The following is a 10,889-nucleotide window of genomic DNA, read 5'->3' on the forward strand; positions in this document are numbered from 1 at the left end:
CGGGGCCCGGGCGCGGGGAGCCGGGGAGGCCAGCGGAGGGGCTCGCAGTGCAGAGGTGTCGACTGTTCCGGTTTCCAGCCGGACTCGAGGCAGAGTTCTCAGAATTCCCCCTCGAGGGGCAGAAAGTTCGAGAGCTGCAGGCTGGGCGCCAGAGGGGGGACGGCAAAGCTGCACCCCTTTCCCCGGGACGGGGCCTGAGCGCAGGGCGGAATGGCTGGTGAAAGGCGATTCCCGGGAGCGAGGGGAAGGGGCTTCAGGGGTCCTTGTCGGAGGAGCGGAAAGGGGCCGCGGGCTGGGGCGCTGGGGAGAGGGGTGCGGGGAGCAGCCTCCTGGGAGAAATGGACAGTTTAACCCACGCCCTGGAAAGCCCTCCGACTCGGACCTGTAACTTGGGAAGAAACCTTAAGAGGGCCTGACCCGACCACCTCCTGCTGCAGAGAAGGAGAAGAAGGCTCCGAGGGTGGACACTGCGGCCCGTCGGGGCCGGATCTCAGGTCGCGGGCCGCCACCAGGCTCCTTAACCTCCAGCAGGTCCTCGGCCCGGAGGAGAGGTGAGGCAGGGGCGCACGGATGCTGGAGGGCTGCCGATTTCCACTCAGCCGCGAATTTCCTGTGAGCTGTTAGGGGTGGTGGTCAGAATTTTTGTGACTGGTAAATGATTTGCACTTGCTTTCCTTTCAAATGATAACTCTAAGACAGAAAAGGAATCGCACACCTACTCATCTCCTTAACGCGTGGAAAGCACCCAGCAGTTCCGAATCTTGATGTCTGAGATGAAGATGGTGTGGGAGGCAAGCCGGTTAGTTAGAAAGGTTTTGTCAACCCAAACAGAAAGGCCGGGTTTGGTTTCGGGCCCTGCTACTTACCAAGAGTGTGATCTGCAGTGTGTTGCTTGACCTTTCTGAGCATGGTTCCGAATTTGTTAACTAGGGTTGGAAGGACTAATCCCGGGATGAGAATGAAATCAGGTTAATGCATGCAAAGTGCTTGCCCGACACAGGTGGGTAGCACTTAAAATGTTAATTTCCTTCCTTTTTCCCCTCTCAAGTGTAACTCATTATTTGGGGAAAAAGGTGAATCAGATTTAGTCAGAACTGGAAGAGATATGAAAGGGAGATGATTTGTTTAACCATGTGTCTCTTTTCACTTGAGAAACCAGATCCCCAGTGAGTTGGCTGCCACTGATGAGGATTATTCAGTGAGCCAGGGGCGGTGCCAGGATCTGAAACCAGAGCTACAGGCAATGCCCAAAGAAGTCGGCTTTTCGAGTTATAAGACACAATCCCAAGTGGAAATTGATAATAAGAACTAAATAGTTATTTTTAAACACAAATTATAGACTAACATGAATGGGCAATACTAGTATTTATCAAGTTCTAACTGCATGCTAGATGTTACCCTATAGGCTTTATATATATTAATTTATTTCTCCTGACATCTTAATAAAGAAGGTACTCTTACCATCCCCTTTTATAGATAAGGAAATTAACTTTTGCAAGCCTGAAAATTTAGCCAGTGGGGAAACTCATATTTGCACTCAAGTATTTTGGCTCCAGACCTGGTCTCAATCACTGCATTGTCCCTCTCCCCTTGCACTTACAGTGTGTCATACCAGTGTCCCCAAAGGTTCGGTCTGCGTTTTACTGTAGGCGGTAATTAGAAAAAAACAAAACAAATGGAACAGGAGTTTGGAATAGTAGCGTTTTACCCTCTAGAATCCAGGAAAGTCATCGAGGGGTGTGTCAGCTAATTGAGTGTTTCTCAGCTCCTAATTCTTCTTTGCCCTAAGTTGTGATTTTAGAGTTAGAACCTATGAACATTTCTTTGATGTTATTTGATATGGTGTTAGGACTTGTCAGTAGAAGGTGCCAGAAGGACCCTATATAAAAAGGGGACTTCTTGGTTCCAGTGCTTTTCTTCTTGCTTCTATGGTGTAGTGGTGGGTGGCTTTCTGGCCAGTGATGGGCAAGAAACCAGTGTTTTATTCCCTCCAGTAAGTTTGGTGAGTTCTCTAGTGTGTGGCTTCCCAGTAAGCCTTGCTGGAGTTTTAGGGGTAGTTTCCTAGCACATTTCACTGGCACCCCAGCTGGTGGTTTCCTCACCAGCCCAGTCTGTGACACCTCAACCAATTTTTTGGCCATCAAGTGGCCCACAGGCACATTATTCCCAATGAGGACATGGGTGGGGATTGGGGAATTCTTTTGAATTATCCCACACCCCTGGAGGCACCCGGGACTCTGGCTTCCCTGGTAGCCCCGGTCTCCTCCGGAAGATTGTCCAGAAGGACCTCCAATCTAATTAGCATATGGCTCTTTTTTTATTATAGATTTCTCCTCATTTCTGTCTCCTGACTGGCCCTTGACTGATACAAGGCTAAAGAGACCATGTAGATCATGTAGAACACTGAGTAGAATTTTGTCCCTGGATTCAGAAGTTGACATCCTGTCTTTAGCTGTGCAAACTTGACTAAGTCACTTAAACTCCCAGAGCTTGTCCCCTCATTTGTAAAAAAAAATGTATGACAAGGTTTTGTGAGCACCATGTAAAATTTGAATGCACTTTAATTACATTTAAATGTGAGTGCACTTTAAACCTGAAAAGTGCTATCACAAGTAAAGGTGTTAATTATCAGTATAGGAGCAGGGTAGCAAAGAAGAAGATTTTCTTTAAGAAAAAAATTGCATGCATTCTGGGTACTTAGTTTGTTTCCTGGGGGTAAAAGCATTTTGTCTATGATTTATTCTCATCAAGTAAATATATTATTGGTTGGCTGGTTGGTTAGTTGACTTTGCCTAGCTTTTCAAAGATAAAAATAATTTCTAGTCTCAAGTAGCTCAAGTTTCCAGCTCTATGAAAAATACAACTACAATTACAAACATTTTGAAATGCTAGATTCAGACTAATTTGGTTACTTTCTAGTCTGGTATCCTTCATATTTGCTTTATTTTTATTTTGTCTCCTGTACCCTTTCTGGGTATAATGTCTGTGTCAAGAAAGAATTATTTCATTGCTGAGCACTCCATGTGTAAAGCATGGCACTAGGTATTGCATGCTATTCCAAACGAAAAATAGTTTAGGAGTCTTAAATGCTCAAGAAAGAAAAGCATGTGTGCATTCAGTCTTTAGAAGGGTTCTCTGAGGTAAATGCTTGTGGGAGATTCTACCCCATCCCCGTGGATCCCTCCTATTGGGTCTGGGTGCCCTTCCCCCAGCTTCTGTGTTCTTTTATTTCTCACAGCCATCCCCTGCCACTCTCTTTGGAAGATTGCCCAAAAGCTCCTGCATTCACTTTGCCTTCAGGCACAGACAGCCAGAGAGAACCATCTGGGAGTTAACTTCCCTCCCAGCGCACCTTTCCCAAGGACTGCCCTACAGAGCATAAAAGCCCAGCCCATTGCCTCGAATAGTAAGAAAACGAGATGTCATTTATACCCCAAAGCTCCCCTGCAGGGTCATGCTGATGCGAGGGTTTTGCCCGAAATCGCTTCCCTCCATGTCTTGCTTACTCTGGTAACTTAGGTATTTTTTCCTGGAGGCATTTCCTTAATAAATCATGTGTACATAGTCCTCATCTTAGGGTCTGATTCTAGGGATCCTGACCTACAACATTACTATTCCTTTTTTACAGACCAAGAAACAGAGGTTCAGGTGTTTTAAACTGCCCAAAGTTACTCTCCCAATGAAAGGCAGGAGTTTTGATCTGATCCAGGTCTGTGTGACTCTAAAGTTCCTATTCCCAATGCAGTGTTACTTTTAAAGAACCTAATACTGAGTTTTAATTAACTATCTAAATAGAAGTGGACACAAACTGCTGCAATTGATCAATGGACAGATTATTGCGTCCCTATAAGATCTCTGTATTTGAGGAGAAATAATAAGGGCCATAGGCAGTAAGACCAAAGCATGGTGCACCCCCATCAGAGACCTACCTGACCAGAAGTATGAAGAATGTCCCACATTTTAGCAGAGAGTGTAAATGCCCAATGTGATTTTCAGGCAAGGGCTTTCTTCATGCTAAGGTTGAATTGGATATTTATATTTTTCCTATTGCTTCTATGGCAAACTACCATAGATTTGGTGTTTTAAAATAAATTTATTATCTACAGTTGTGGAGGTCATAAGTGCAAAATAAGTCTTGTTGGGCTAAAATTAAGACATAGGAGAGACTATGTTCCTTCTGGATCCTTAGGAGAAAGTTCTGTTTCTTGCACTTTCCTGCCCTCAGAGGCCACCTGAACTCTATGGTTTGTGGCCCCCTTACTCTGTCTTCAAAGCCAGCAACAGCAGGTCAATCCTGCTCATATTTTATCACTGATTCTGACTCCCCTGCCTCCCTCCTCCAATTTTCAGGACTCTATATCAGGCCCACCCAAATAGTCTCCTTATTTTAAAATCCAATGACTATCCATTTTAGTTCCATCTGTAACATTAATTTCCCTTTGCCTCTTGATGCTCCTCGGTAGCAGGTTTAGGGGATTAGACTCCACCAAACACATGCACAGAATTGTGCGTTTTATTTGGTATTTTATCAAATTACATTATAGTGCTAATTCTCTGTACCTCAAAATCTTAAATATTGTAGTGATTGTAAATCTTGGGTTTATGTCAATTAAATTAGCCTGGAAGAATCAGAACTGTTTCATTTTAGTCTAGAATTAATGCTCATTGGTTGTGCTTCTGCATTTCATAGAACTATTTCACTATTTTTCAGTATTGGTCGTAGTATTGAGAGATAATATCTTGTCCAACGTCTGTGCAACTCAGGAACTTACTCAAACAGCAGCAGTCAGTCACCTAGCCCTGTGCAAACAATCTGAGGAAAGGTAAAATTTGACTACTTAAAATCTATATGATTATTAGATCATTTCTGTTGCTAGAAATTTCTGAACGTACCTCTTTCTGTGAAATTCATGGACATGCAATATATATACAAAGTGGGGAAAACTGAAAAATCATTTAAATCATTGCTCCATCTAAACTACAGAGTTCACAAGATGTGGAGGAATTTGACCAGCTCAATAAAACAGGAAAATATTTTTTGGTTCTTTAACTTTAAAATCATTGCAATATTTTATGTAAATGAAAATGAATAAGACCTCTTTATGCTTTTGTTACCTTATTCGGCAAATGCACAAAGTAGAACAAAATAATATTGTTTGGATCTGGAAACATATGCTTCTTATGCAGTGTTACATAGTCATACTTCCTGAATGTCAATATCTGAATTTATGTTTCAGTTTTATGTTTTTGCCTGTTACTTATTTGGTGCTTGTCAATCTTTTATCATCACTTCATATTCTACTGATCTCAAAACAATATTCTCATACCTTTTATACACTTCCTTACTAGATTTTTTTAAACATTTCAAAAATTCTGGTACTTTGAGTTCATGCCATCAAGTAGCTATATTTATCTCTCCCTTTTTATTTGTGTTCAATTGGTGCCACTTTTTACTTTATGATTCTAAATCTTTTAAAACCATCTTACCATTTTTTCATGCCTTTATCCTTATAGAAAATTCCATCTCCAAAACACTATTTCTTACTTTTTTAACTACTTGTATTTTTCCCTATTATCTATTCCTTCTGTTTTCCATATGGGGAGCTTAAATTATCTTTTTTCCCTATAGCTCCTCTTAGTTTGTCTTCAGTTTCCCATCAATTTTCATTATAAATGCTATAATAAATTCAAAGTATTCTACATGTATTTTTAATATGATGTCTACTGCCCATATTCTAATCCTGCCTATTATTTCTATCCTTTTGTTATTGATTTAAAATGACAACAGTTTTTATTACAAGGATGCAAAAGAATCAACAAAGGGACAGTATTATCATGGGCTTATTTTTTGTCAGTGGTGAAAAATCTTGTAGGTGTAAAGGAAGTTATGGAAAGAAAGTGAACATATTCTGTTTTAAAATAGTGAGGAATAGTCAAATGTATTTTCTAATCTTTGGAAAGCATATTTCAGAAAAATTCAAAGAAAAGTTCATCATGTTTCTCATCCAGATGATTGAGAAGCAGAAAATGCTAATGAACATTTGGTGGAAATGAGAATGTAAGGTTGATCATACTTATTTTAGTGATTTTGAAAACTTTTTCAAATACTATTCCGTGTGGCGTGATACGTTTTTAACGCTTTGAGTGTTATAGATGTCTTTCAAAATACAGTGAATACTAGTGACCTTCTCCTACCCTTCTCTCTCTACCACAAATGCATATGTACATGTATCTTCCAAATATTACATATAATTTCATGTAACTTATAGATCCACTAAAGAGATTCTTTGAAAGTCCAGCTTAAATAAACCTTTTATGTAAAGATTTTTATTTATCTATACATAATCAGCTGATAGTAATCTTATCTGATGAACTCCAATGAAATGCTACCTGATCCTTTTCATCACATTTTTTTTTCTGCCTTGTATTATAACATTCTAGTCGTATCACAGCATCACTGCTAGGCTGTGTCATGAGAGCATAGCTTCTAGTTTGTATTCCTCACAGAAGTGGAATGAATGACAGAAAATACAATAGCAGGAAAAAATGAAGACACATAACTACAATGCATATGAAAGGGTTAACTAGATCTATTAAGCACAGAATCAACTAATACCAGTAAAGTAAATCCAGAATTTAAAAGTGTATCTTAAAAGATCAAGAACAGCAAGAATTTGCCATCTGGGAAGGTATTAACGTATTAAGACAATTGTATAACATTTTATCTATCAAGAGGAATAATTTTAAGCACGAAAAGGGGAGGACACATTTCTTTAAAAGAAAATTGTAGTTTAAGATGAGACATGGGATAACTTGAAATCATTTAATTGCTTCAGAAGATTTTAATTTTTCAACTTCTGTCAGGTCCTAGAGCAATAAAAGAGTCAGGAAGTCATGCAAGCCTTTGTCTGTAATCTCTGAAATAAAGTGGACGTTAAGAGATTCAGTAGAATATGGGTGAAAAGCAAAACTATCATGATTTTCCAAAGAGGAGAAAAATGAACTCCAGAAACTATATAAAACAAAAATTAGGACATCAAGAAAAAGAAGTTATAACATGAAACTAATCTAGCTTCATAAATAAGTCAAATTTAAAAATGCACATTTTTACTTATAAAGCATAACTTGTTTGTTGTGGATCCATGTTAGCTTAATCATTGGTCATTAATGCCATCAGTGTTTTCCTATGTCTGCAATGCATACTCAAAGACCAGGCTTCTATCATTTTGTTTAATATCTTAAAGTGTCACTTCAGTTTGCAAATGCTCTTTTAACACATTCTCTACATCTGGCTTGACCGGGACACACAAAATAGGTTTATTACTTCCCTCTCATGAGCACTCAGTATTTAATATATGTCCTTCCGATCAACTGCTCAGATTGTTGCCTCATAATAATTTTGTATTATGATCCTTCTTCTAAACTTCTTCTAAGCCTTTTCTTTAATAATTTACTGACCCTAAAACTATCAGATATTTGAAGACCACTACCACAACTTAATATTGTAAAGTTATAATTCAAATTTAATCAGTATACTTAATGTACAATACACTTTGTATAAATAGAAATATAATATTAATAAATATAATCAATTGAAAATTTTATATAAATGTACGATACATTTTAACCCATGTTATTTAATGACAATTATGAACATTTTACTTACACTTAGTATTGGTTGTGATATTGGTCAGTTACTAGTTATATATGGTCTAGATTTAGATTAATTTCATCCGATTGTGAGTCTTAAATAATTTGCATATGTCGAAGTATTTTATAGTATAATAACTGCCATTTTACTAAAATTTCAAAATTTTGAGGACATAATGCTATTATGGTTTTTTTACTTTAGGCTGTATTTAAAATATTATTTATATTGTCACCAGTGTCTTGATAGGAGAACTAGAAATAAGGAAATATTTTCTTAAATAACAATAGGTGTTGAAAGGTAAAGGCTCCTATATACTCAGTCTGATCATGTAACTGCAGGAGTTTGGGGACTCATTCAAACACCATACAGACCTCAAGAAGAACAAACACTGCATTTGCCTCTTTAAGCCTAGAAAATATTTTAAAGGATGTCATTTTATGTTTATCTATAAACATTCTCTGAAGCTCCCATTTTAGCAGGAAGCTAAATAAAAGAATGTTAAGTTTTCCCAGTACTAATGGAGATTTACTTCATAGCCCTTTTCTCTGGAGACAAATACAGGTCTCTCTCCTCAAGGGTTGGTAGGTTTACACATGAGGTATGATTTAAAGGGCCAAAAACATCTTTTCTGCTCTTTCCAGATGCTTCACTATGTCTTGTCATATTGCCTGATAATTTTTCCTTAGAGACTTATCCTTTTGAGATAATAGAATGCAAATGTCTCTGAAAGGGTATTTTCTGCTTTAGTAACACTCATATGGCTTCTAGTGAACAAAATACATTCATTACAGGATAAAGGGAAGATTGCCAACTAACAAATTTCTAGAGCAGTGGTTCTCAACCTTCCTAATGCCGCGACCCTTTAATACAGTTCCTCATGTTGTGGTGACCCCCAACCATAAAGTTATTTTCGTTCCTACTTCATAACTGTAATTTTGCTATTGTTATGAATCGTAATATAAATATCTGATACGCAGGATGTATTTTCAGTTACAAATTGAACATAATTAAAGCATAGTGATTAATCACAAAAACAATATGTAATTATATATGTGTTTTCCGAGGGTCTTAGGCGACCCCTGTGAAAGGGTCATTTGGCCCCCAAAGGGGTCGCAATCCACAGGTTGAGAACCGCTGCTCTAGAGTATGTACTGCACCAAACATTACTTAGCAATTTCCATGATTTTCTCAGTCTAACTTATAAGAATAAAGAGATTAAACATCAAGGGAATATGGGTATGATACATAAAATTGTACAATTGGTATTTTTTCTGTGTTTCTAAATATCTATTGGTTTATAAAAAAGGAAATAGAATGCTAACAAGTGGGTGTGGTGGTAGGGCGGGTACTACTTTACTTGGGTGGTATGGATAGGCCTCTCCTAAGAAGCAATATTTTTAAATAACTTTAAAATTTATTTTTCAATTACAGTATACATTCTTCATTATTTTCTATTAGTTTTAGGTGTAAAGCATAATAGCCAGATAATCAAATCTTTACAAAGTATTCCCCTGATATTTTCAGAGCCCACCTGGCACCACAAATAGCCATTACAATATTATTGACAATATTTCCTATGCTATACCTTACTTCCTCATGGCTGTCTTGCAATTACCTATCTGTACTTCCCAATCCCTTTACCCAGACCTCCAAACCCCCTTCTCCTTCAGCAACCATCAGTTTGTTCTCTGTGCTTATGAGTCTGCCTCAATTCAGTTTATTTTGTTCTTTAGACTTCACATATAAGTGAAATCATATGGTATTTGTCTTTCTCTTTAACTGGCTTATTTCACTTAGCATAATACCCTCTAATTCCATCCATTTTGCTGCAAATGGTAAGATTTCATCCTTTTTATGGCAGAGTATTTTCCCTTTAATATGTGTACCACAACTTTTTTTATCCACTCATCTATTCGTGGACACTTTGGTTGCTTTCATAGTTTGGCTATTGTAAATAACACTGCAATGAACATGGGGGTCATATACCCTTTCGAATTACTGTTTAATATACCCAGAAGTGGAATCACAGGGTCATAAGGCAGTTTCATTTTCTTATTTTTTGAGGATCCTCCATACTGTTTTCCATAGTTGCTGCACCAATCTGCATTCCACCAACAGTGCACCAGGGGTTCCTTTTCTCCACATCTTAGCTAGTACTTGTTTTATTTGTGTATTTATTGATGACTAGAGGCCCGGTGCATGAAATTCTTTCCGGGGGGGGGGGTCCCTCAGCCTGACCTGCAACCTCTCCAATTCGGGAGCCTTCAGGGGATGTCCTACTGACAGCTTAGGCCCACTCCCCATGGTTCTCTGCTCTCTGTGGGGCCTACCTGCTCCACACCATGGTGATGGGCAAGCAGGCCCTGCTGGGTGCTGCCTGCAGGCCATGCTTGCCTGCTCCCAGTCGCTGCCTGCGGCTGCACTTGACTGCTGGGCTCGTGTTGCTTGGGCGACGCTGCCGTCCCACCCCAGCCACTATGGGTGCTGCCATTTTTTGTTGCAGAGTGGTGGTTAATTTGCATATTACTCTTTTATTATATAGGATAGCCATCATGACAGGTGTGAGGTGATATCTCATTGTGGTTTTAATTTGTATATCTTTGATGATTAGTGACTGTGGAGCATGTTTTCATATATCTGTTGGCCTGTGTTTCTTTTCTTTGAAGAAGTGTCTATTCAGGTACTCTGCCCATTTTTTCATTGCATTGTTGTTTTTTTTGGCATTGAGTAAAATGAGTTCTTAGAAATTTTGGAAATTAACCGCTTATTAGGTCTATCATTGACAAATATCTTCTCCCATTTAGTAGGTTGTCTTTTCATTTTATTGGTGATTTCCTTTGCTCTACAAAAACTTCTTAGTTTGATGTAGTCCCATTTGTTTATTTTTCTTTTGTTTCCCTTGCCTGAGGAAATATATCAGAAAGAAATATTACTGAGAGAAATGTCAGAGATTTTACTGCTTATATTTTCTTCTAGGACTTCATTGTATGTGATGTAAGAAGGTGGTCTAGTTTCACTTATTTGAATGTATCTTTCCAATTTTCCCAACATCATTTATCTCATTGTATGTTTTTGCCCCACAAGGTGATTTTTAAGTCAGGACTTAAATGAGGAACAATATTCAATTGTGTAAAAATCTGAAGGAAGGACTTTTCAGTAGAAGGAAGGGAGGTATCTAGGTCCTGACATGTCTAGATCTGTAAGGCCTTTAACAAATTAGAAACTGATTAAAATTTAG

The 10,889-nt window shown here is 38.5% G+C and overlaps 1 long non-coding RNA gene across 6 annotated transcripts in view; it reads left to right on the top strand.

Moving 5' to 3' along the window:
- LOC102764984 overlaps positions 1–10,889 on the top strand; it is an 18,399-nt gene that overhangs the window by 918 nt on the left and 6,592 nt on the right. Inside the window, exons 1-4 of one of the 6 annotated variants that reach the window (XR_001515754.1) lie at positions 7–551; positions 3,239–3,406; positions 3,629–3,709; positions 4,712–4,823. This is a non-coding gene — a long non-coding RNA (uncharacterized LOC102764984). The other 5 variants (XR_001515755.1, XR_001515756.1, XR_001515757.1 and 2 more) reach the window with 5 other exon arrangements.

The sequence above is a fragment of the Myotis davidii genome, unplaced genomic scaffold (genome assembly GCF_000327345.1).
Source record: "Myotis davidii unplaced genomic scaffold, ASM32734v1 scaffold125, whole genome shotgun sequence".
NCBI classification, from domain to species: Eukaryota; Metazoa; Chordata; class Mammalia; order Chiroptera; family Vespertilionidae; genus Myotis; species Myotis davidii.